A 26,360-nucleotide genomic window follows, 5' to 3' on the forward strand; every position below is an offset into this window, starting at 1 on the left:
CGGCTTACATACCCCAAAATCCTAACTGCTTGTTTTTGACTGGTGACTATAAGCACAGACTCCGTGAAGACACCAGTGGCATGTTAGATGAGTATGTTATAGGTAAAAACTGGATATTTCCTTAAATACAAATTTTATGTTTGCTGACAAAAAGCAATGTGAATATTAAAATGAACACATAAGACAAATAATAAGTAAGTGCCAGAGGTATGGTGATATATGATGTTCTGCTAGCAGCCAACAGAACTGCGTGAAAGAAATTTTTCCTAGAGTTCTTTCTCACTGGCGAGCTATCGTTGTTTTACTAATGCAGGCAGAATTGGGTAAGCGAAAGTTCGCCGTTACTTTGTATATCCAGCCTATTTGATTACCTGGTTCGTGTCACCTGTTTTAGTACAAGCCTTCAGTTTAAAGCGCACAGTAGCAGAAGTACCGGCATTATGTGCCTGATAAGTGCTGCTTTATTTAATTTCCTCGTGGTCATTCTGCCAACAGTCATTAGCAAATAGTGTGCATTATACTGACTTGGGCCTGCAAAGTATGTCCATTTAATGCTTTTCCGGTGCACTTTCATCTGCCAGTAACTTTACTGCTACCTATCATTCGTGGGGGTAGGATGTTGGACATTATAAGTGGCTGTCTCACTGATTTTTATTTTGCACAGGCTACAGTTCCACTCATTAACTGAACCGTTCTCAGCTGCGCTGCCAGACTATGGAAAGGGGGGCCTCGCCTCTTATCATTCTTTAGCATGTTCATGGCCACAGTGCATTGCCCTCTGAGAAGTCAGCTGCTATCACAATAGAAAATGTGCCTATTGGCTGCTATGAGTTTATCCTGAACACAAATTTTCACAGTTATGCCAGCACTAGTTAAGTGATCGAAGCCAGCCAATGAGGACGAACTGCTGGGAAAATTTTCAAGTGACTCTGCCGGCAGAGTGTCTTCTCCCTATATTAAGTTAGCCACACTGCTTTGTCATTGTGCTTAATTTTTCTTTTTTGACAGAAATTTACTTACTTACTTACTTACTAATTTACTTAAGATATTGTCAAACCATCAATTTTAGGCCCATATGCATGGTCACTTTATTTTATCATATTCTGGACATGACACCCATGTCTAGCTTAGATTAGCAACATCAGCTTAACTTATGCACGGAGTTGAGTTGCTGCATGTTAGAATAACATAACTGCATAGATACTAGAAATTGATGCATATTTAGACTGGTATGGAAAAATTACTGGTCTTTATGGCTTGTTGTATAAGTGGTGCTGTTCATTTGATGCACACAGTAACACGTAAACACAAATGTATGTGTACCTTGCATTTACGTGCATGCGTGTGCGACTAAAACAGCACTTCTAATATCAAGGCATGTTGCAACAACTACACCCCAATAAAGATGTTCTATGCGGTATTCAGCTGATCTTATTGAAATTTTATCACATGGTGCAGTTACAACATTTCATACCTGTATGTAAACCAATTTAAAAACTTTCTACACTGCATGTGAGAGTGCATATTTTAGGCCAATGCAGTACCTGAGGTAGCAGCTTTTTATTTAGCATTTGCCATAGCTTATTAAAGGGATCTTGTGGATTATGCCATCCAAACAACTCACATAAAGGTTTGTGTTTAGTATACCAGCAGTGAAATACTGAATGCAGCTGCAATTCTTTGTATATTAGTGAGATCGGTAGAAGAAGCCATGTAGTGCGGATGCACTTCACGTCAGCTCAGCATTTTCTTGCTATTCTCGGCGGAAAATCGCATTTTGTGGAGAAATCTATTGATAATCGAAAGAATAAGTGCCAAGGAACCCAGGGATACCATTCTCTACCAGGTGGGCCCATTTTTCAGCCGTCGATCATTATTTCGCTCGCAACGCGTGGTGGGAGAACTACGCCTAACCAAACGCCTCGAACGCTTCCGCCGCAGCGGTGACTAAGAGAGCTCAGCCTACCGCGTCAACAGAGATACCCAGGCCCTGCTCCATGATGGAAGTCGTGAGCATGGAAGGCGAAGAAATACAACTGGAGGAGTTCGGAAAAGAATCAGGTTGGTGTGAAGTTAGAAGAGGCACAAAGAAGCGTTGGGGCCCGTTTGGCGGAACACGAGCAGCAGGGAAGAACCTCCATTGGGGAAGCAACAAATAGAAACAAATGGAATAAGAAACGCAAGGTGCGACAAATCATCAAAGCAAGTAGGCTGCCTAACCTGCCAAAAGAAGACTGCACAGTTATCGTGCGTCGACATGGGGGACTTACCGTATCGGACTACAAGCTAGATTGCATTTGGTGCTGTCTGCGTAGCGCTGCCGGGGTCGGCCGAGAGACAGCGGAAGAAGACAGCATATGCATAAACAGCAAGCAAAATATAGTGGTGCTCAGCACGCCTTCCGAGGGCCGGTCCAGGAAATATGGGGCTATCAATAAGCTCTGAGAACAAGAATTCAAAGCAAGTGATTACAGAGTAGCTCCTGATAACACATCCAAGGGTCTCATCAGAGGAATATCCCAGGAGGAGAGTTCAGAGGATATAGTGACCAGTCTGGTCATGCCAGGCAATCCCGGAGTCTTGCACGCCAAGAGAATGGGTAACACCGACAATGTGATAATTTCATTTGAAGGTATTCACGTCCCAAGATATGTGAGGTATGGAGTGATGCTTATCCAATGCTCCTTGTATAAAACGCACATCGACATATGCTATGGATGTAGAAGAACATGGCACAGGGCTGACGTGTGCCCCAACCCTGAAGGCAAGATTTGCCGGGGGTGTGGGTGCAAGAATCCACAGCAGGATCACAACTGCGACGCGGAGTGCCAACTGTGCTGCAAAGACCACCTCCCGGGAGACGGGAAGTGCAAGGCAAGATACAAGATACTGTACCTGGTCAGGAGACACCGCTGGGAGCGACGGAAGAGGGAGGAAGAAGAGACCGAATAGGAAGAGTACTACTACCACAACTACAAAGAAACCAGAGGGAGCAACAATAACCATAACACTGTAGCGAACAAGCAGCCCTCAACCTACAAAAAAGAAACAAGCAGGAAAAACTATGGAAGAGACCGCTCCGGTTCCTTCCCAAGACTGCCGGGGGAAGCCAGTCGCGGACGCCCCAGATCCAGGAACAGATCGTGGATGAGATCAAGGTTGAAGTACGGTTCGAGAACTAATTGAGGTGGAGATTGAAGCAAAGCACAGGTGAGCTGGGCAAGCGCGGTCTCTGGCACTGCTACTCAATCGCCTAAAGTTAAGGGTTCCACCCTACAACAAGAAATGACACAGATTAGAAACATGTTAGAACAGATTACTGTAGAGAATGCAATGCTTAAAGATGAGATCAAGCAGCTTAGGGCAGAAAACGCAAAGCTTCAGCAACAAAAAAATAATGGCAACACACCCTCCGCCAATACGATGTCGACGTCTAGTCGAGCTCCAACACTCGTTCCCACTCAAGCGAACGGCGAAGCACCACCACACAAAAGGAGGGCGCAAGAAACGCTTGAAGAAAAGAGTGTCTTTGCAATCAGCAATGTTATGGGAACGTTTAAAGGAATGTTCGATGGGTTGCAGCAACAAATCACAAACATGTATGCCAAGATTAAACAACGATTTGAAGGATTAGAGAATAGAGTAGCGGCACTAGAAGCAAAGAATATTCGGCCAGCAGGCGCAGGACCAGTTAAAAGCAAACTGTTTAGCAGACCGAATGCGGTAGAAAATAGCAAGGCCACTGGGGAAGAACAGATAAATCAACATGGCGCCATGTAACCAATACGCGATTTGGCAATGGAACTGCCGCGGGTATCGTCGCAAGCGAGGAAACCTGCAGCAGTTCGTAACAAGTAGGGAGACGGCAGATGTCATCGCCCTGCAGTAGATCAGGGGGATGGCAAAATTATTGGGGTATAAATCTTGCAGTGCTTCTGGCGGAAGGCAACCGTCACGACGCTGATACACGGAAACCTCTCGGCTGTCGAGCTTGATACCGGTATGCGCGACATAGACCACATCCTGATTCAAATAATCCCCTCCCGTAAAGGAGAGGGAAGTGTATTCATTCTTAACATATACAGCCCACTCCGACAAAGGACCAAATTCAGCCCACTCTTCCGCAAAGTGCTGAGCGTAGCGCACAAGCAGACGCTAGTCGTGGTCAGCGATTTTAACGCGCTACACGCAGCTTGGGGGTACAGCATAGAGGACATAAAGGGCCGAAGCCTATGGGCAGACGCTCATAACTGACTCTCAGGCACCAACAAGAATAGGAAACAGCTTAACCAACGACACGACACCAGGTCTCACATTTGCAAAGAATGTAGCAGATTCTCAATGGACAAACATGCAGGAAAGCTCAGGTAGTGACCACTACATTGTCGTCACAACGGTACAAGCAGGGCTAAGGAAAAAGAGGGGTAGAAAAATCAAACTTGTAGAATGGGACTCTTTCTAAAAATTCGACAAGATGCGGAAGACACTATAATGGACATTGAGAAATGGGCAGAGGAACTACAAGAAAGCATTAAACGAGCTACCAAAACTGTTGCAGAGGAGGCAGGTATAGAGGAGATGGATAGCAGATTATTGCACATGTGGGAAGCGAAAGGTAGTATGCTGAAAAGATGGAAAAAGCAAAAACATAATCGGAAATTAAGGAAGACAATTGTGGAATCAAACAAGGAAATGGAGATATATGCAAACAGGAACCCAACGAAAGAGGGAAGCCATGTGTGACTTGATGGAAATGCAGATAGGCATGTGCATGACCTGGAACGCTCTCCTATGCCTCTTGGAGCTCGGCAGCACAAAAACCATACAAAGGCACAATCTACAAAAGGTTACACACAGCTACGACAGTACAGAAGAAGAGCTCTTCCGAGAGCTAAAAAAAATGTACGTTGGAGATGCGGATAGAGAACAACTCCCAGATTACCTAGGTAACGAGAATCCTGATCTTGGTACCCCTATTATGGAGCCAGAAGTCATATGAACCTACCTGGCTCAACCCGAAATCTGCACCAGGACCTGATGGGATAAGCAACCAAACCCTCAGGAACCTCGGCGATGTATCCATCCGAGCGCTCACAGACAACATGAATAACTGCTGGGAGCAAGGTGGCATTCCAAGCCAATGGAAATCAGCCCAAATCATTTTTATACCGAACCGAAGCCTCGAAAGAAACCACAACTGACGAACTTAAGGCCCATATCGCTAACATCCTGCGTTGGTAAACTCATGGAACATGTGGTTCTCGCAAGCCTTACAAGATACGTGGATGATGGAGGACTTTACCCATATACCATGGTTGGATTTCGACCCAAGTTATCGGCGCAGGATATTATGCTGAAACTAAAACATAAGATCATAGATGCAGGTGAGAAAACTGTAGACACAAAAGCAATACTAGGTCTAGATCTAACTAAGGTCTTTGACACCGTCACGCACAAGGCAATACTACAATATCTCCAAAAGCTGGATGTAGGACGTAAAACATATACGTACATCAAAGACTTCTAGATTGATTATACCGTAAAGATTTCAATTGGAGAATCCAAATCGAAGGTGATCAAACTAGGTAATAGGGGTAGCCTGCAGGGTTCAGTCCTATCTCCCTTTCTATTCAACTTGGCAATGATCGGTCTCCCTGCGAGACTTGAAAAGATGGAAGGACTCCGACACAGCCTATATGCGGATGACATCACCCTTTGGCTGGCGGGTGGAAGCGATGGGCATGTGGAAGAGATCCTTCAAACAGCAGTAAACACGGTCGAAGACTACATCAGAGGCAAGGGACTGAAATGCTCCTCGCAAAAATCAGAACTTCTGATCTGTAGACCCACACGCTGGGGTAAAAAAAGCATTAGGGAAAGGCCGGGCATTGTGGCCACAGTAGAAGGCACAATGATATCGAAAGTGGAGAGCCTGAGAATACTGGGACTCCGCATTTCCAAAAACGGCCATAACGAAGAAACCATTAGACCACTTTACAATAGTGTTCAACAAACAATCAGACTAATAAAGTGGCTATCCAACAGGCACTATGGCATGAAAGAGCACAATCTGATGTGATCAATAGAAACATTCGTAATCAGTCGTATTGTATATGTGGTCGCTTACCTCAAGCTCCAGACTACAGAGAAAGCCAAGATAGAATGCATTATTAGAAAGGCTTATACGCAAGCCTTGGGACTTCCGGCAAGTACGTCAAATGGGAAATTCTTGGCGCTGGGCGTGCACAACACACTAGACGAACTTATTGAGACCCAGAGAGTAGTGCAGTATGAAAGGCTTACACAGAGTTTGACAGGGAGGCACATCTTAGGTGACATCGGAATAAACTATGAAACACAGCACGGAGTGCGGAGAGACATCAAAGAAAATAGGGGAACATCTATCAATAGGGCCCAAGGGCTTGAGGCTTTCATCTAGGCAGAGAGGCCTAGGTCTCAAACCTGCTGTGCACTAATAAAGTTTATTCCTCCTCGTCCTAGTGAGAATAATTCCACTGAACATTGTTCTGTCACATGTTGTTCTGTCACACATGGCGACTGTATTTGGAGTCATGAGTTCTAGGCTAATTTTCACATGGGCCTTTCGATGAAGTGCAATCTGCCTCTTCAACAGTCCGTTTAGTGGAAAGCCACCACTGAACCAATAGCTCAAAGACCAATTCCTGCATGCTTTTTGCCAATCGGGTAGTGTGCAAAAACTATGTGTGATACATTACTTCAGCTACACCAATAGTCACACAGCTAAACCTGCCACATATAGTTAAGTCATTGATATAAGCAGAGCAACATGTTGCACATATGTAACACTCATCCCTTGAAATGTGAATGACCGAAACCTTCACGAGCATATCGGTCACAACCATCCAGCAGCATAAGTGGGAACACTTGTGCTATCACAAGCGAACACAAGTAGATTAGTACCACCATCTCAGCTGGTTTGTCGTGACTACCTTACCTGCAAGTTTCTTGTTTATATTGGATAGGCTTCCTACTTTATGAATCAACAGCTTTCACAACATTTACTGCGCTAATGAAGGCACATCATAGATACCAGTACTGAAGGTGCTTATAAAGGAGGTATATAAAGGAGGTATATACAAGCAGGGCAGAGAACTTATGGGTAAGCTAAAAAATAAACAGGTACAACTATGTCAAACAAACTATTTTCACCGTAGAAGATATACCATCAGCAATTAATGCACATTCAGAACATGCAACAAGTGCCCTGTGTGGAAGATTGAGACCTGTGATGCCAAAAACCTGTTTGCCTTTTAAATATTGACATAAACAAAAATTCCAGCCTGTACTTCTGTGTCGGCGGGTAGAACATCAAAGGAGAGGTGCAAAACAGATTTTGCATGTAGCAGTCCCTTATGAATGTGCTACTCAAGTTGTGCCAAGCATAGCCATTTGTGTGCAAAGCATTGGACAAAGTACCATATGTATGTCTGACACATTAAAAATCTTTTCCATTGAACATTCTGAGCTCTGAATGTAAAATGCATGCTGCTTTCAGCTACAAATAGCATGTATACATATTTAACTTGCACCACAAAAAGACTTGATGTGAGAAAAAATGTGTACACCTTAGTGTTATGTTGCTTTTCATGGTGTCTCAGTTTACTTAATACAGTTTTGAATTTACACATTGCTTCACATGTTTATAGCTAAAAACCACAGAAAACTACTCGCATTGTGACTGCGAGGTCACAACACGAGGATTTGTGTGGTATCCTTCCCGTCCATCGATGTGTCCTTGAACTATAAATATAAGATGTCACACCTGTAAAGCTGAGTATCCACCCTTACATTTCAAACGCTTTTTTGAATGCTCAGCAGTTATGCTTATAAGCACATTCTGAGAGCAAATCTACACCACCTTAATTTAAGCGCAATGTAAAGGTATGTTTGTGCATAGCCAAGCCGTTCTAGCATGCCTGCAGGAATACAGCATTGTCCAGTGGCACTGTATAGTCCAGGCATAACAGTGAAAGAAAACAGTAAACAAAGTGGCTGATAATACTAAGCTGACCCATATGTAGGAGCATTATATTATCTAACCCACATGCAAAGTTGCTTCCAGTGTACTGAATAACCACAGCTTTGATTTGCCAAGTTATATTACTGCACACACACAACGCTGAGACAAGGTCTGTACAACGGGGAGCAATGCATCAAGGAATGAAAGATTACTTGTGATGTGTGCATTTGAATAGTAGATGCGAATGCAAACCGAATTCACCAGTATTCATGCTTTATTTTGGAACAATCTGACATTTGGCACAGAGGCTGAGCCACTGCGGCCTCTTGATTGCCAATTTCTGTGCTCTCACAGTGCCAAAGGGGGTATCATTCATTTGGCTACCCGAATGGTGAATACGTAAAGGAGCACAACCATCTTTCAGTTTTACGCAGAACACCTTGTGCATTACTCACAAAACTGAACCTAAGGAACTATTTGCTGGTTTGCTATGCAAATAAAAAAAATGGCAGTAACTGTTTCCCCAATTTTTGTGTGGCCCTGTGTTCCACCATGTGTGCCTTCTTTTCATTGTCATGTGCATGTTAAAACACCAACTAATTAAGAAAGCCGAACACGAAACTACTAACTACATCAACCTTTTCACACCACAAGATGTCACTGAACTCACTGCTAAGCTACACTTCATAATCTCGGTTTGCTTTCAATAAATACAGGCACTGACCAGCTGTTTATGTTGTGCTATGCATTTTTCATTTTCCTAAAATATGTCTGTGCATGAGCTAGCAAGGTTGTTACTGCATAAATACATAAACAACATGCAGCCCATGCCCAACTCACATAACCTGAGTAGAGCTTATTTTTTATATGTAGAGCAATCAAAATAGAACACACATGTATGATGCCAACAGTATCAAACAGTCTAAAGTCGAACATCCTTGTTTGGTGCCATGGGTGAGAGAGGAAGCATGCCTGTCAAGGTACTGCTTAATTTTGTGCGCTTTGGTAATGTTTGTGCATTTTTGAAATGTTAAATTATAGGTATGTTAAGTAGTAAGGTGGCAACATATTGGGTAGCCAGGCTGGCAAGAAAGAATGCAATTGTTTGATTTCACTCAAAATAAGTTTTCTTATCAGCAATGTAAATTATATGCTTTCAAATAAGTACTACCCTTGGAAACATATCTCATGAGTATGCATATATCTGCATAAGGTCACTGCAATACATACACATTGCTTTAAGCCAGTCATAATGAATTGTACACTCACTGCTTAACCTTCAATTCCTTGCTGCATGAAGTTAACCACTCATGCACAACTTTTTCTGCACACGGTGAGAACTTCAGTCATCGCTGAGCATATCATTTAAGGAAAAGGCATTCCATGCATCCAACTGCTTTAAGCACCCTCTTAAAATTGGCAGAGTGAAAAAAAAAAGCACGAGCAAGCGTATCAGCAAGCTGTACTCGGGGCCCCACACGCGTGCTCAGTGGTAGAAATGTGCGTCTTGCCGACCTACGCAAATGCATTCCGCGACAGATGTGCGTGTGTTCCGTATTCTTGCAAGCTGTCACTAGCACTACAGAAACCGCGCTTCCGGCGACACTGTCCGTTTCGCGTGACGCAGAACGCTTCACGTTCGATAATTAGAGAGGTTTTGTTCAACCAGCATAGGCAGCGCGCACTGAAAGTAATCATTCGAGAATACGTCGCGTGCTGCGACGTGATGCGATTGCAATACATCTGTAAACGGTGGCGCAGATAAGACGACTGCGCAATGTTTAGAAGAAGGATGACGGTGTCAATGCAACATATACGGCTGCAGAACAGAATGTGGCAGCCTAGAGTCGCATTTTCACCGGAACGCGGAAACTTGAAATCACATCTGCAAAAATATGCCAGTGTCGTCTGCTGTCAAAGGTCGTTGCCAACCTTGAACACCTTTGCTCCGCCGAACGGTTGCCAGCTGTCAACAGGCCGCGTCGCCCAATAGGAGTGCGCGTGCGTTCCGCTCGTGCGGATTGAGCGTGCATCGAGTTTTGCGACACCTTCCGCCTTTCGGGCTTCCGCACGCGACCGGACGAGGGCGGAGCGGACGTGCGGAGCGACCATGTACGGGCCCTTAAGGGCCCGTACATGGTCGCTCCGCACGTCCGTTCCGCCCTCGTCCGGTCGCGTGCGGATAGCTCTCTACTGGTGAGCGAGGAGCGGACGCAAGTTTCCCGTCCGGCCGCCTGCTCGTCTCTCATTGGCTGGTCCGAGGCGGATAGTTCGGCTGTCGTCACAGCAAACATGGCGCGTGCTCGAAGCGAAGCGAAACGGGGACGCAAGGCCTAGGCTACAGCCGCGTCAGAAACAGTCTATTTTTTTCTCCTTTTTGTGATTTTTACTCGAGATATGTGGCACCCACGGAGATAGTCATCGGAAGAAGCAAGCCAGTGTACCCTTCCAGACCTCATCAGTGCGTGCGATCGCCAACAGAAACAGACGGAGCGCAAGTGTGTGTTGTGTTTACGAGAGCGTCGGAAGAAATATTTGAAGCTGTCGACTTCCTGATTTCTTGTGCCATGCTTCGCGTGTGCGTCGCAGACGAGAACTCCATCACATACACGTGCATTCTGAGCAGCACACACGTTCAAGGCGTGGCGAAATAAGTAGCGTCCGATTGGCGCACCCAGCGTACACGTTTGGTTTCTGCTCTGTGTATGCCGATCGTTGCCGCGGTGTGGTGAACGCCAGCCCTTCGCAACTTACCAAAAGTAACGATACGATCAGTAGCGATAAGTTTTTATCGCCTAGTTATCGCTGCCATTCTGCTTGTGCTGTACTGCGTATGAGCCGTTTTGCCGGCTGCGATGCGCCGTGGTGACCGCGACGTTCGAGCTGTGCTCTTGCCGTTATGAAGTGCGTTTGCGAGCTACAAATCGTGATATATATGTGCGATGTGTTGCAGCGTTACTGGGTGTAGAAGTGGTCGTACTACGCGATGTTCGTGTGCTCAGAAGTGAGCTGAGCATAAGTGTTGCCGATTGCGTTTTCTTATGTAGTAGCCCGATAGAGAAGCCCTATCACACCGGCCTTTTCTGCTTCGTACATCTATCGTTTGTTTCAAAAGTTGTTACTGCACGGTTAAAGATGCTTCTATCGGTGGGGGAAATTAGGGAACAACATTATAATTGCATAAGTCAAGACGTTCAGCGCTGTCGTGAAATGTGGACGCGCCTGAGAGCACTAATGTCATGAATGCAATTAAAATTTCCCGAGACAGTATTAAGAGAACGGTTAAAAAAGAAAACATATGAGAAGGTAAGCACAGCAGCTTGATAACCCGCTCCTATAATACCTCGACCCGCGTCTGTTTGTAAATGTATGTTTTCTTGCGTTTGTCAATTTTTTTTCTATTTCCCAGATTTCTTTACGTTGGAGTTTTTCTTAGTTCTCGCATTTGTGTGTGAATACGTGCCTGTTTCCATGCGTGCTTGCGCTTACCATTATTTCTGTCCTTTTATATTATATTAGCATTTGCTTTTGCTAGTTTTCTTTCAGGAAAGTCATTACACATTTTCATAAACCAATCTCATTCAAAGCACTAACTCATGTACACGGCAGGGCAGGCCTCTTCTATCTCATTAAAACCTTTCTCACTGGTCTACCTCGTCTTCTCAAGCTGCCTACTCGCTGTGTTTTCTGGCCTTCCTTCTTGTGTTGTTGCTGCAGTGTGATTAACCAACTTGCTCAAAACAGATTTTCATCGCCTATGAAAACAGAAAGGTTTAGAGATAGATTTTCTTAAAAGCATCGTGGGGGTTGCACAGCAACTTAGCCTCTTACCTCTGTTCATGTTTATGCATCAGTGCATGTGGCAGCTCGCCAGAAGTGCACATGAAAGGGTGCCATATTGTGAAACTACACCTTGCTATGCTGTTGCATTTTTCATGCAATCAGTCTTAGTAAACGGATGGTTTCGCTGCCCATCACATATGATGGCAAAAAAGTTCAACACGAATAACATTGTGCAGTGGGGTGTCATTTCCTGTCTGATGCTTTTGTCGTTGCAAAGACATTTTTCAGTAAATGGAGCCCAGCAAAGCAGTGCACTGATAGCTTTTGCAACTTTCACCATTTATTACTTCACAAATGTCATTGTTTGAACCTGGCCGTCGATCACTATGCCGATGGCTTGTGAATTAAATAATTGCCTCAATAAAACACATTCAAGTTCACTCAGAATGTTTTAGTACAAAGAATGCTAGCAAAGCTATTCAGGGTACAATACAACAACAACAAATACAACAATGGCTGCGACATGACTGTGATTTGACGTGCAGACTGCTAATGGTGCATTTCAAGCGTGCCCTCGACTACTGCTATTAATAGTTGCCCGACTGAGTATTTTGGGCCTAACTAAGCTAATGATGTTTGATAATTCTTCTCCTATTCACATTACTTGCCTGGGCCAGGTAACCAAAACAAACAATGCCACCACATGAATGTGTGTTTGCATGCAAGCTGCCAACAGTGGCTGTCATTTTCGCATTGAGTGCTGCCGTTTCACAAACAGTGGCGACGACTTGACTGCGCTTTGACGTGCAGACTGCTAATGGTGCCTTTCAAGCGTGCCCTCGACTACTGCTATGAATAGTTACCCGACTGAGTATTTTGGGCCTAACTAAGCTAATGATGTTTGATAATTGTTCTCCTATTCGCATTACTTGCCTTGGCCAGGTAACCAAAATAAACAATGCCACCACATGAATGTGTGTTTGCATGCAAGCTGCCAACAGTGGCTGTCATTTTCGCATTGAGTGCTGCCGTTTCACCAACAGTGGCGACGACTTGACTGCGCTTTGACGTGCAGACTGCTAATGGTGCCTTTCAAGCGTGCCCTCGACTACTGCTATGAATAGTTACCCGACTAAATATTTTGGGCCTAACTAAGCTAATGATGTTTGATAATTGTTCTCCTATTCGCATTACTTGCCTTGGCCAGGTAACCAAAATAAACAATGCCACCACATGAATGTGTGTTTGCATGCAAGCTGCCAACAGTGGCTGTCATTTTCGCATTGAGTGCTGCCGTTTCACCAACAGTGGCGACGACTTGACTGCGCTTTGACGTGCAGACTGCTAATGGTGCCTTTCAAGCGTGCCCTCGACTACTGCTATTAATAGTTACCCGACTGAGTATTTTGGGCCTAACTAAGCTAATGATGTTTGATAATTGTTCTCCTATTCGCATTACTTGCCTGGGCCAGGTAACCAAAATAAACAATGCCACCACATGAATGTGTGTTTGCATGCAAGCTGCCAACAGTGGCTGCCATTTTCGCATTGAGTGCTGCCGTTTCACCAACAGTGGCGACGACTTGACTGCGCTTTGATGTGCAGACTGCTAATGATGCCTTTCAAGCGTGCCCTCGACTACTGCTATTAATAGTTACCCAAATTAGTATTTTGGGCCTCACTAAGCTAATGATGTTTCATAATTGTTCTCTTATTCACATTGCTTGCCTGGGCCAGGTAACCAAAATAAACAATGCCACCACATGAATGTGTGTTTGCATGCAAACTGCTAAAGTGGCGGTCAATTTCGTGTTGACTACTGCTGTTTCACCTACAATGGCTACGACATAGCTGCGGTTTGAAGTGCAGATGCTGAAGGTGCCTTTCAAGCATACCCCGATGACTGTTATTTCATGGTGTACTTGATGTGCACAAACGTGTACAGCTATTTTAAAAATTAAAATAGCATTACAACATTGGCTCATGTCATTTAGAACATACTCAAAAATATTTAGAAGTGGAAACAAAGTTTCCACTTACCATATGCTCATCGGATACAAAGGCTCAACTCTTTGTATCCCAGCTGCAACACATGTTGCCATTAGGAAGTGCTGCACCACAACTTCTGTGCGGTAGTTAGACCCCACTGAAACACGTGTTACATCAGCGCTTTGATACAGCCACACAGATTGCACAACCTGAGGAGCAGTTACCCGCCGTGATTGCTTAGTGGTTGTGGTGTTGGGCTGCTAAGCATGAGGCTACGGGATCGACTGCTAGCCACAGCGGCTGCATGCAGAGGAAGATAATTTACGTATGTAACAGTTACTCATCCCTTGAAATGTGAATGACCCAAACCTTCGCGAGCATATCAGTCGCAACCATCCAGCAGCACAAGTGGGAACACTTGTGCTATCACAAACGAAAACAAGTAGAATAGTACCACCATCTCAGCTGGTTTGTTGTGATTACCTTGCCTGCAAGTTTCTTGTTTATATTGGATAGGCTTCCTACTTCCTACAAATAGCTTGTATAGATATTTGACCTGCACCGCAAAGAGCTGATGTGACAAAAAAATGTGTACACCATAGTGTTATGTTGCTTTTCATTGTGTTTCAGTTTACTTAATACAGTTTTGAATTTACAGATTGCTTCACATGTTTATAGCTAAACACCACTGAAAACTACTTGCATTGTGACTGCGAGGTCACAACATGAGGATTTGTGTGGTATCCTTCCTGTTCATCGGTGTGTCCTTGCACTATAAATGTAAAATGTCACACCTGCAAACCTGAGCATCCACCCTTACATTTCAAACATTTTTTTGAATGCTCGGCAGTTATGCTTACAAGCACACTGTGACAGCAAATCTACACCACCTTAATTTAAGTGCGGTGTAAAGGATTGTTTGTGCATATCCAAGCTGTTCTAGCGTGCCTGCAGGGATACAGCATTGTCCAGTGGCACCGTATAGTTCAGGCGTAACAGTGAACAAGTAAACAAAGCGGCTGATAATACTAAGCTGACCCATATGTAGGAGCATTATTTTATCTAACCCAAACGCAAAGTTGCTTTCAGTGTACTAAATAACCGCAGCTTTGATTTACCAAGTTATATTACTGCACACACAGAGCGCTGAAACAAAGTCTGCACAATGGTGAGAAATGTGCCAAGGAATGAAAGATTACTTGTGATGTGTGGATTTGAATAGCAGATGTGAATGCATACTCGATTCACCAGTATGCATGTTTCCTTTTGGAACAATTTTACATTTGGCACAGAGGCTGAGCCACCGCGGCCTCTTGACTGCAAATTTCTGTGCTCTCACAGTGCTAATGGGAGTATCGTTCATTTGGCTACCCAAATAGTGTATAGGTAATAGAGCACTACAATCTTTCAGTTTTACGCAGAACACCTTGTGCATTATTCACAAAACTGAACCTAAGGAACTATTCGCTGGTTTGTTATGGAAATAAAAAAATGACAATGAATGTTTCCTCGTTTTTTGTGTGGCCCTGTCTTCTGCCCTACGCACCTTCATTTCATTGTCATGTGCATGTTAAAACAGCAACTAAGTAAGAAAGACAAACACAAAACTACTAACTACATCAACCTTTTCACACTACATGAGGTCACTGAGCTCACTGCTAAGCTACACTTGATAATGTCGGTTTGCTTTCAAATAAATACAGGCACTGGCCAGCTGTTTATGTTATGCTATGCATTTTTCATTTTCCTAAAATATGGCTGTGCATGAGCTAGCAAGGTTGTTACTACACAAATACATAAACAACATGCAGCTCATGCCCAACTAACTCGTATAACCTGATTAGAGCTTATTTTTTATATGTAGAGTAATCAAAATAGAACACGCATGTATGATGCCGACAGTATCAAACAATCTCAAGTCGAACATCCTTGTTTGGTGCCATGGGTGAGAGAGGGAGCATGCCTGTCAAGGTACTGCTTAATTTTGTGTGCTTTGGTAGTGTTTGTACATTGTTGAAATGTTAAATTAGGTATGTTAAGTAGTAAGGTGGCAACATATTGGGTAGCCAGGCTGGCAAGAAAGAATGCAATTGTTTGATTTCACTCAAAATAAGTTTTCCTATCAGCAATGTAAATTATATGCTTTCAAATAAGTACTCCCCTTGGAAACATATCTCATGAGTGTGCATATATCTGCATAAGGTCACCGCTATACATACATATTGCTTTAAGCCAGTCATAATGAATTGTAGATTCACTGCTTAACCTTCAATTCCTTGCTGCATGAAGTTAACCACTTATGCATAACTTTTTTTTTTGCACACGGTGAGAACTTCAGTCATCGGTGAGCAAATAATTTAAGGAAAAGGCATTCCATGAATCCAACTGCTTTAAGCACTCTCTTGAAATTGGCAGAGTGAAAAAAAAAAAAAGCACGAGCAAGCGTATCAGCAAGCTGTACTCGGAGCCTCACACGCGTGCTCAGTGGTAAAAAGGTGCGTCTTGGCGACCTACGCAAATGCATTCCGCGACAGATGTGCGTGTGTTCCGTATTCTTGCAAGCTGTCACTAGCACTAGAGAAACCGCGCCACCACGCTTCCGGCGACACTATCAGTTTCGCGTGTCGCAGAACGCAGCAAAGTTGGATAATTAGAGAGGTTTTGTTCAACCAGCCAAGGCAGCGCGCACTGAAAGCAATCATCCGAGAATACGTCGCGTGCTGCGACGTGATGCGATTGCAATACATCTGTAAAAGGTGGCGCAGATAAGACGACTGTGCAATGTTTCGAAGAAGGATGACGGTGCCAATGCAACACATACGGCTGCAGAACAGAATGTGGCAGCCTAGAGTCGCATTTTCGCCGGAACGCGGAAAATTGAAATCACATCTGCAAAAATATGCCAGTGTCGTCTGCTGTCAAAGGTCGTTGCCAACCTTGAACACCTTTGCTCCGCCGAACGGTTGCCAGCTGTCAACAGACCGCGTCGCCCAATAGGAGTGCGCGTGCGTTCCGTTCGTGCGGATTGAGCGTGCATCGAATTTTGCGACACCTTCCGCTTTTCGGGCTTCCGCTCGCGACCGGACGAGGGCGGAACGGACGGGCGGAGCGACCATGTACGGGCCCTAACTAAGGTGGACGGCGTCGGCCGTGCACGCAGGAGCCTCGAAGGAAGGAACTTCACTCGTTGGGATCCGTTTCGAGACTGGTTTATTTACAAAAGATATTGAAGAAAGGAGAAGGGAAAGTGAGAAGAAACACTCCACGTTCTCTTTTGGCCGCACCGATGCCTTCGTCCTTGTCGGGGGCGCCCGCGCCTCGCACTGAATGGGCGGTTCGCCGAAAAGGCGGTGGAACGGATCAGGTTGTTGGTAGCTGCGCCGGCTGGCACGTGCTGCAGTGGGGCGCCTCTCGTCCGTTCGCCGGCTCCCTCTTTCTCTTGTGTCGTCGGTCCCCCAACCACAGGTGCAACAATGTTAGCTGCTCGTTTGCGACTTTCAACATCCTCCCCCGCAATGAGCGCCGGCTCATTCCCGGCCACCATTGTTAGCACAGGCTGGCGCCTCACTGAGCTCGAGTGGGTACAAGGCTTGTACGGGTCGTCGCAGTTCGCTTTGGTTCGGGAGAAGGATCTTGCAAGCACGTATTCGGCCATCTCTTCCTGGAAAAGTCTGCAAAACACGACACATTTTCCACATCTGGCGTGGAGCCCGATCATCCCCGAGAACTATGTCTCCCTCACCGATGCCTCTTCCTCTGCCTGGCTTTGTAACATGCGCTGAGCGAAGCTGCAGTAGGTATTCGCGTCTCCACCGTTTCCAGAATGAGTCAACAAGCCTGGCGCGTCTCTTCCATAGGCGTGTTAGTGTCTGTGCTGACGATTTGATTTCGGTGGTCTCTCGGAAGGGAGGCAAGCTCGTTAGCCTGCGACCGACTAGGAAATGTGCTGGAGCCAAGGGCATAAGCTCCCCCGCGTCCGAAGAGACGAAAGTCAACGGACGAGAATTTACGGTCGCCTCGACTTGGGTTAGAACCGTTGAGAGGCTGTCATGGTCAAGGCAGCTCCTTCCGAGCACTCTGCGAAGGGTGGCCTTCACGGTTCTCACCATTCTCTCCCAAAAGCCACCCCACCACGCCGCTCTCTCAACAATAAATTTCCAACTGATATTTTGTGCACTAAAAAAGGACTGGACCTCGCTTCCCTTTATGGCGTGGAACATCTGGTTCAGATCTTTAGATGCCCGTTTAAATGTCAATGCGTTGTCGGACAGAACCGTCTTGCAGATTGCCCTCCTTGACACAAATCTCTTAAACGCCGTCAGAAATGACTTCGCCGAGAGGTCTCTAACAAGCTCCAGGTGAACGGCTCGTGTTGTCGCACAATTAAACAAAGCAACATAAGCTTTGTGCTTGGACCCGCTATCATTGTAGAATATGGGCCCCGCAAAGTCGATACCCGTCGTCTCAAATGGCTCAGCCTGGGTCACTCTGTAGAGGGGAAGCGGGGCAGTGGGCTCTTGTGCAGCTCGGCAACTCTGCCTTGGTGTACTTTGATACCACAAAAAGCGGACAGCGTCGCGTTCACTCTCTGCAAGCTCGATTTGAAGGAAAGCCTTTTCTATATCGGACATTATGGCCACATTATGGACTCGGAATCGAATCAGGATGTCCGCTAGGTTTGGATTTAGGTTAGGTCCTGCGAAGAGGACGTCGTTCAGTGACAGCTTTCCCGCCGCTTTGGAGGAGGCATCGAATACGACTCTCAACTTGGTAGTTTCGCTACGAGGCCGGACAACACCTCGGTGTGGCATGTAGTAAATGGGCCCCAGCGGGGACTCACCCAGTTCGTTCGCTTCCTCGGTGTGTCCAGCTTGCAGGTATTTCCTGATTGCCTGATCGTAGTCTAGAATGGCTTCTTCATGTCGCAGCAACTTCGCCGTTAATGAGCGATGTCTGTGCGATGATGTGCACTGATTGTCCGTCAAGTCTGACGCGTTCTCTTTCCATGGGAGAGCTACTTGGTGTCTACCGTTCTTGTGGGTGATGGTTTCTTCAAAGATCCGCAGAACGCTGTCGTCTTTGGTAGTCAGCTGTACATCGTCGACGATCCCAAGGTGCTCCATCTTCCAGAATGATCCTAGTTGACGAGAAATTTCGTCGGGTGCTGTGGTCACACCTACCTGCATCACTCCGGTCGTTCCTGATAGTGGCTGGAATGCCGCAGGTGGGACGGAACCAATTTGGTATGCTTCCTGCTCTGACGCGGTGCCTATCACTGACGGAGTTGTCGGCCGGCTCTCGTTCGCTGTCTGACTCCTGAGAGCTCTCCGGATCTTTGTTTTGAGGAAGCAGATCTTCTCCGTGTATGCAGCGCAGGCTTCTAATTCTGCATCCAATTCTTGAAGATCTATCTTCTTTTCGATGCTCTCGTTAACAGATTTCAATTCATCTGCTTGTTCAAGGAGAAGGTCGAGGCGTTCCTCCAGCTCACCGACTTTGACGGTTGGCGATTGCAGTAGGTCGCTGGCCGCTGCGATGATTTTCTCTATTGCTTGTCGCAGGGCAGCTTGCTTCTTCTGTAGTCGTTCCATAGCGCTTTCGATGTCAGCAGGCGAAGTATTCCCGGGTTTCGGCACCAAAAAATGTAAATGAATGCTCGCGCCTTTGGGCTGACTCTAATTGCTGTCGCTCTTGGACGACTCCGCTAACTTTTGCTGCGTGTTAACTAAGGTGGACGGCGTCGGCCGTGCACGCAGGAGCCTCGAAGGAAGGAACTTCACTCGTTGGGATCCGTTTCGAGACTGGTTTATTTACAAAAGATATTGAAGAAAGGAGAAGGGAAAGTGAGAAGAAACACTCCACGTTCTCTTTTGGCCGCACCGATGCCTTCGTCCTTGTCGGGGGCGCCCGCGCCTCGCACTGAATGGGCGGTTCGCCGAAAAGGCGGTGGAACGGATCAGGTTGTTGGTAGCTGCGCCGGCTGGCACGTGCTGCAGTGGGGCGCCTCTCGTCCGTTCGCCGGCTCCCTCTTTCTCTTGTGTCGTCGGTCCCCCAACCACAGGTGCAACAATGTTAGCTGCTCGTTTGCGACTTTCAACAGCCCCAATGTTAGCCGCTATCATGATTATCACATTACCGTACGCATCGAGCGGCACACGCAGCTAGAACGTCTTGGGTCATCGCGGTAGGTCAGTACAGAACGGTAATACCGACCGTATACCGCACTTACCGTACAGTAACATGGCACTGGTAAAACTCTCTAGTGTTAGAAGAACGTTTGCAACCAAACGTAAACACATTACGTACAGGCGCCCAAATCTTTAACTGGTGTGCGGGAGCGGCGACTTTTCCGTGCGTCAGCGCCGTTTGACGGGGCGAGGCTGGAAACAGTCTGAGGCTAAGCGCATGCGGACAAAGCGCGCTCAGCTGGGCCCATCGTCTACTATAGGCTGTTTCCAGCCTCGCCGCGTCATACGGCGCTGACGCCCGGAAAAGTCGCCGCTCCCGCACACCAGTTAAAGATTTGGGCGACTGTACGTAAAGAAATAGCGTTGTAATTACTGCGCATGCTCCGATCATTCTTGGGTTTCTGTGGTTTACGTGCACTATCATAACGCACGTTATTTGGCGAGGGATAACGCGCTGATAACGCGCATACTATTCGGGACTTGTAAGTACCAGGCTCGCAGCTCTTTCTTGCCCGCAGAGAGGAAATGCGCGCAAGACAGATGTCGATTGTTGCTGTGGGCAAACGTTTTTAAGAACGCAGAACGTGGACGCGCTCGGAATGCAGTGCCGGAGTCCCCTTTTTGCTTTGTCATACTGAACACGCTGGAAACAATGAATTGAGTGATGGTACCTTGTGTCATAAAGTGATAGAAACCTAAGTATATTCTTACTTTATTTTTTAACTACCAAAATGCGTCGTCGTTTCAAAAAGTTGGCATTATGACGAAAATGGCGATCGCTAACTATACGACAGCAGGGTCTTTATTGCTACAGAAAGCGTCTGTCGCTGTGACGGAATCTATCGCGCTGTTTTTTTTTTATCTGTTTAACTTCGCTTAATGCAGCGCCACAGCGTGAGTCAACCATGACCTGTAATAAACAAAAATGTTACGCAAAAGCTGTTCGTAGCAGAAAATGGCAGCAAATCAAGGCGTTGGACAGATTAGCGAAGGCATATATCCAAAGACCAACAGCACTTAAGAAAGGAAAGCTTTGTTGACTCGCCCCGAAGATTTCCAGGTTTTGACAGTCCTAATGTCCGACGAACGTTATCTGACCGAGAGGAACATCATCAACGAAATCCTGGGGCAACGGAAATGGCCAAAACAAAGCGCTAGTTGAAAAATAAATAGACTTAGCCCGTTGACTTGGATATCAGAATTTGTGCACACTAAAAAACTGAGTCGGTTGCGCACGCGTTTGGAATATGTAGAAAGATGAGGAAGACTAGCCGTCACGAGACTCACATGCTCGCGCGCTAGCCTCGAAAGGACCCGACGACCGAATCAGCCGCAGCAAGGTGAGCCTGCCGTTCAACTCTTCCCGCTCTTCTGGCGGCCATTCAGCTGTCTCGTTGCTCTTCGTTCGTCTTCGCGTAAGAGACGGGGATGACGACTGCGTGTTTCAGAACAGCTACCGTAGCAGTAGCTCTTGCAATAGGCCTAACAGTAGGCGGACTGTTGGAAGGGCGAGTAGTTAACAAATGCATCGAGTTTTCCCGCGACATTCCGGTGAATATTGAAAAAAAAAAGCACATTTACAGCTAAAACGCGTGGCTTAGCATGCACGGCGTTTGTCTGTAGAAGTTCGGGAACGCTAAAGCGAGGCAAATGTTAACTGGTGTTGGCTCGTTTGCGGTTACGTCCGTCGTTAACGTGCCTACCCGACACTTCCCCGACCATCTCTTTATTTGTTATCTTTTGTAATTTCAGCTTCATTTTTGTGCTGTCATGCATATGTGAGTCGAGATGTGGCAAACGAAAGAAAGAAATATCTATTGTGCGCGAGGCGGTCATTGTGAAATAACACTAAAAGCGCATGCGAACTCCTGGGGTAATAATCTTGGCGTAGATGAAGGCGGAGCGTAGCCGAGAACTGTGGTCGTATTATGTGAGAATTATTTTTCTTCCCTTTGTATCATTCGTCGCAGCAGGCTGCTGATAGTGGCGACATATAGCGATGACTTCGCGTGACGACAGTCAATGAGGAAGGGCAGTAAGAATGGTGAATGAAAAGAATGTGTTAGATAATGTGGTGCGTGGTTCGATCGCTGCCACGAAACGTTTTCCATATCCGTGCGAGAGTAAAAGACGAAGAGTTACAAGAATGCAAGTCGAAATTAATCGCTAGAAAATGCGGCGTCTGCTCTACCTCAACGCCTGGTTCGATCACGGCAACGAAACATTCTCTATTCTTATATACCGCGCCCATAGGTACCGATGGCAGCAATAACGGCAATACGACTTCGGGTGAGAAAATGACAGAGGGCTAAAAGAATGTAAATTGAAACGAATCGAGCATGAATTCTTGCTCCTCCCAAGCTAACACGCTAGGCAGACAAATACGGTTGACAAAGGGTGCAGCTGCATGCAACCAAAGGTCTGTATTCATAAATAGCTCATACACTAAAATTGTTCTTAAGAAGTTAATCCTGACGCAGGACATATCAGCGAAGGCCAATGACAAAGTGCACTTGCGGCCGAATTGCTTTGTGAACTCTGTCCCGGAGTCACATTATATTTATAAGCATTTGTAGCATCGGAAGAAGTCCTAACAAGAAAAATATTGTGAAAAGGTAGACGTATTGCGGCAGACGCTGCCATTCAGCCCACTTGGTGCAGCTTGATCTTATGCAACACAGCGCAAACGCAGAATCAGACAAGAACAAAAGAATCTATGGGACAGGCTCTGGTGTCCAGTGCTGGCTCATTGCTGCTTTCGTTCGTATCGGTGTAATTTTTTGCTGTGTTACCTACGATGAAGATTTTTCTCTAGGACAACTTACCGTCTTTGCTTTTAATGGTCGTTCAACGAAAATGACAGAATCTCCGGACTACATGAACTCCCTTGCGCGAGCTCGTAGCATGCATCCTATGGAGCTTACAGGAAGGTCGATTATATTGGATATTAGAAAGTTTTAGAATAGCGTTCATAAGCAAGCGTAAGCGGCTTCTACACTTAAGCAAATAGGGTTGTCCTCATTTCGCGTGCTCCGTAAGCTATTCGATTTTCGTATTACGTGCGTTATGTTCGCGTATACATGTTATTTCGCTTTCTATAACGCACATAATTTTCGCATGCTCTACAAGCAACAGTGTTGTCAAACGTGATGGCACCCGTCTCTCCTGCTGGAACCCGAACTGTCCGAATGGCGGCACATTCGCTATCGCTGATTTTGGCGAAATGATGGTGAAGCAAGCTTCGAATTCATTCCAAATCCGCCTTAATCAGAAGCGATGAGCGGCTACTGCGCCTAATTTCCGTGATCGTTGGATGACCCTAGTGCCGGAAGGCCTGATTAGTCGTGCCGATACAGAAACGGCCGGACGCATACTAATACACCATCTTGGCTTGAACTGCATGGTTCGACACGATGCATCAAGTGGCGCCCTGTCTCCTAACTTTTAAGGGCTATTATATTTATTTTATTTCTTTTTCGTCATTCGCTCTCCCGAACACGTTAAGTGTTCAAGGGACGTCCCTGGTAGAGTGCAGTAAAAAGTTTGCGTTTAAGGTACGAACAGCGTTGAACGCTGTTGTGAAATCGTCTATTAGGATGCGGTATGTGATAGGGGGATTATTGGGAACCTGCCATCGCAGCGCACGAGAGACGAAGGACGGTGCAAGCGAAAACACGGGTGCTTGTTTTTACAATCCTTCGTCTCCTCGGTGCAGCTACTAGGTTCCCATTATGTATCAACTCTCTTAGCTTTCGATTATTTTATAAATCAATTAGTCTCTCTTACTCGGTGCTTTTCATTAGTGTTACTTTCCAATTGAATACGCCCTTAACGGTGAAATGTCAACGCACCGTCGTTAAGCGGACATGATCAAATACGTGCGCTTTTCTTCATCTCCCGTTCTTGATGCTGTTATGGTTCGTGTTAAAAATTGTTGACCGAAACTGGACTCGCCGCTGCCTTTCGTTGTCAGCGTTCATACGAAGCAAACCTCTAAACAATGTCGAAGTATATCATCTTGCTTTCACTCACATTTACTTGCTCGAAAAGGATCGCGCAAGTTATCACTTACTTCGCTTACAAGCACTTCGCTTCGATATAACGGTACGGCATCCGAAATTCACCGTCACTTTCGCCTACAGGCACAGAAATTGATGCCATTTACACAGTTGCCTTAGCTTTCGGCGGGTCCATGCAGTCGAGCATAGACCTAATTATTCTCAGTTTGCAAAACCTTCCAACGCGAGCTAAACACTAAACTTCCAACAAAATTGGTTTTTGCTTGCCTGCTTTAATTATGCGCTACAAGAATATTTCTTTGTCACACACCCAACTGCATATTGAAGTTCGCGTCCCTGCTTCTGAATTGGTACGTGCACTGTGAATTAAGTGCTGTTAATGGATTGTCGCCCTCATCTCCCTTTAATGCACTGAATCACACAATGGCTACAATGTCAGACGTCAGTATCAGGTTGATTCCGGGTGGCTCTGTGCTTGAAGATCACGTTAGACCGAATTACAAAATATTGTTAAGCAACAACATTGCAAGCTCATCTGAGCATAGCGTGCATTGAAGTCGATGAGGAATTATGAAGAGATATTACTGGTTCATATGAGTAAAAAACTCTATTTCCGCTGCTTAAATAATGACTCGTGTAATAAATAATTTTACCTTTTATAAGTGCTTAGTCTTCACTGTTAAAAACACATGGTCACTAAGCAGAGCGGATTACAAGCCCTTGGATTTCAGCGAGCCGAAAACTGTTGCTGAAAGTTGAAATTAGAGCGTCGCATAGCTCATTCTGTTCAACTTGGCTCACTACTTCAATTTAGCTTGAGTTTACAGATGTGGCCCGTGACCTATTCTTCAATAACTATATAACAGACACCGCGACGTGCGGTGTTTTTAATTTTTAATAAATACGAAAACATCGATTCGATCAGCTCTCAGGGTTAAGACGAAGCTTTAGCTCGGCGCCAACTCAGTGCCGGCTATTAAAACACATGTAAAACGCAGAAAAGCTTTCGTGAAAGAGCCCCTGCACCAACTTCAATGAAACTGGTTGTATTTGAGATTAAAATGTAAACTCTAGTGACTGCTAGCAGAATGTTTACGAATGTGTATCTAGAGTCCGAAAGCAGATATCGCTGTTATTGTAATATTCGTCTGCTAGAATATATAAAGCGGACGCATTTGGCATATGAGCTGACAGCTCACGCGAACTCATTACAACATTTGCGCATGCTTTGCAAAAGTGCTACTCGCATAGTAATGGAATATTTCATAGTGTTGTATAATACAAGATTTTTCTTTTTTTTTGCTTCACATGAAATATTAGGTGAATACGAGCAATAAAAACAGCGCTAAACGACGGGACGAGTGAAGGGACACGGATAACGGCGCTGTCCTTTCACTCGTCCCGTCGTTTAGCGCTGTTTTTATTGCTCGTAATCATGAACCAACCAGCCCAAATGCGTACTCTTTTGCAGTTTATTAGGTGAAGTTTGCAGAATTGTGATATTACATTTCATTGCTGACTTAGAGTTGTAAACTTGGTAGTAGAGTGTTTTGAAATTCTGAGTTTTGAGTCGTTTTTATTAAGACATGAGCGGCGTAAATAAAAATTTCACTTGCAACAGTCCCTACATTCTACCTTTGCCTTTCATTTGCATTAAAGCTCATCCAATTCCGTGTACTGGATGCGGAGAAAAATGATTTGTCCATACGTATGTATTCAGACAAGAGCCCCCGAGCTAACGCATCCTCTTAAAGATAATATTCCAGTCGGCTCCTTCGGCAATGAAATTGTTATACTGACGGACAACTTCCAGTGGTAGTGAAAGGAATGCTGCGGAGGCAAAGCCCGCAAAAGTCGGAGCGTGTCTAGTAGTAGTCGCACATTTTCATCAGCTTTACATTAAGACGGGGAAAACAAAAGCATAAACGCATATTTTTACAACTGCTAAATTAGAAAGAACTCTATACTTGGCGTTCAAGTGGTCTGATTTGGCGGCTTCTGCCTCCCGTGTCTTGGCAAAAATCGTCGCATGTTGAAGCTGCATAGATTCTGCAGCGTCAGTTGTGAGATAACCGAAAGCGCTTCCAAACGCTGCCGTACTACATGGCGTGTTAATACATGTGCAATGCTCCGCCCCTGTAGCTTAACCCTTCATTGGCGCTGAGGTTGTCGGCGCGTATAAGAAGACAGGATATATCATCATCATCATCATCATCATCATCATCATCATCATCAGCCTGGCTACGCCCACTGCAGGGCAAAGGCCTCTCCCATAGTTCTCCAACTACCCCGGTCATGTGCTAATTGTAGCCGTGTTGTCCCTGCAAACTTCTTAATCTCATCCGCCCACCTAAATTTCTGCCACCCCCTGCTACGCCT

General features: G+C 45.5%; 1 protein-coding gene and 1 long non-coding RNA gene across 2 annotated transcripts in view; one reads left to right on the forward strand and one right to left on the reverse strand.

The window, feature by feature from the left end:
* Positions 1–16,967: 16,967 nt before the first annotated feature.
* Positions 16,968–17,738, reverse strand: LOC135914950 (uncharacterized). Its single transcript, XR_010568472.1, has 2 exons — positions 17,517–17,738; positions 16,968–17,445 (listed from the first exon to the last, which is right to left on the reverse strand). It is a non-coding gene; the product is annotated as an uncharacterized lncRNA (long non-coding RNA).
* Positions 17,739–21,223: 3,485 nt separating this feature from the next.
* Positions 21,224–26,360, forward strand: part of LOC135914949 (endothelin-converting enzyme 2-like) — a 69,014-nt gene continuing 63,877 nt past the window's right edge. The window contains exon 1 of the mRNA XM_065447881.2: positions 21,224–21,302. The gene's annotated coding sequence lies outside the window, so the exon portion shown is untranslated. The remainder of the gene's footprint in view (positions 21,303–26,360) is intronic.

Source organism: Dermacentor albipictus, unplaced genomic scaffold (genome assembly GCF_038994185.2).
Source record: "Dermacentor albipictus isolate Rhodes 1998 colony unplaced genomic scaffold, USDA_Dalb.pri_finalv2 scaffold_11, whole genome shotgun sequence".
Taxonomy (NCBI): domain Eukaryota; kingdom Metazoa; phylum Arthropoda; class Arachnida; order Ixodida; family Ixodidae; genus Dermacentor; species Dermacentor albipictus.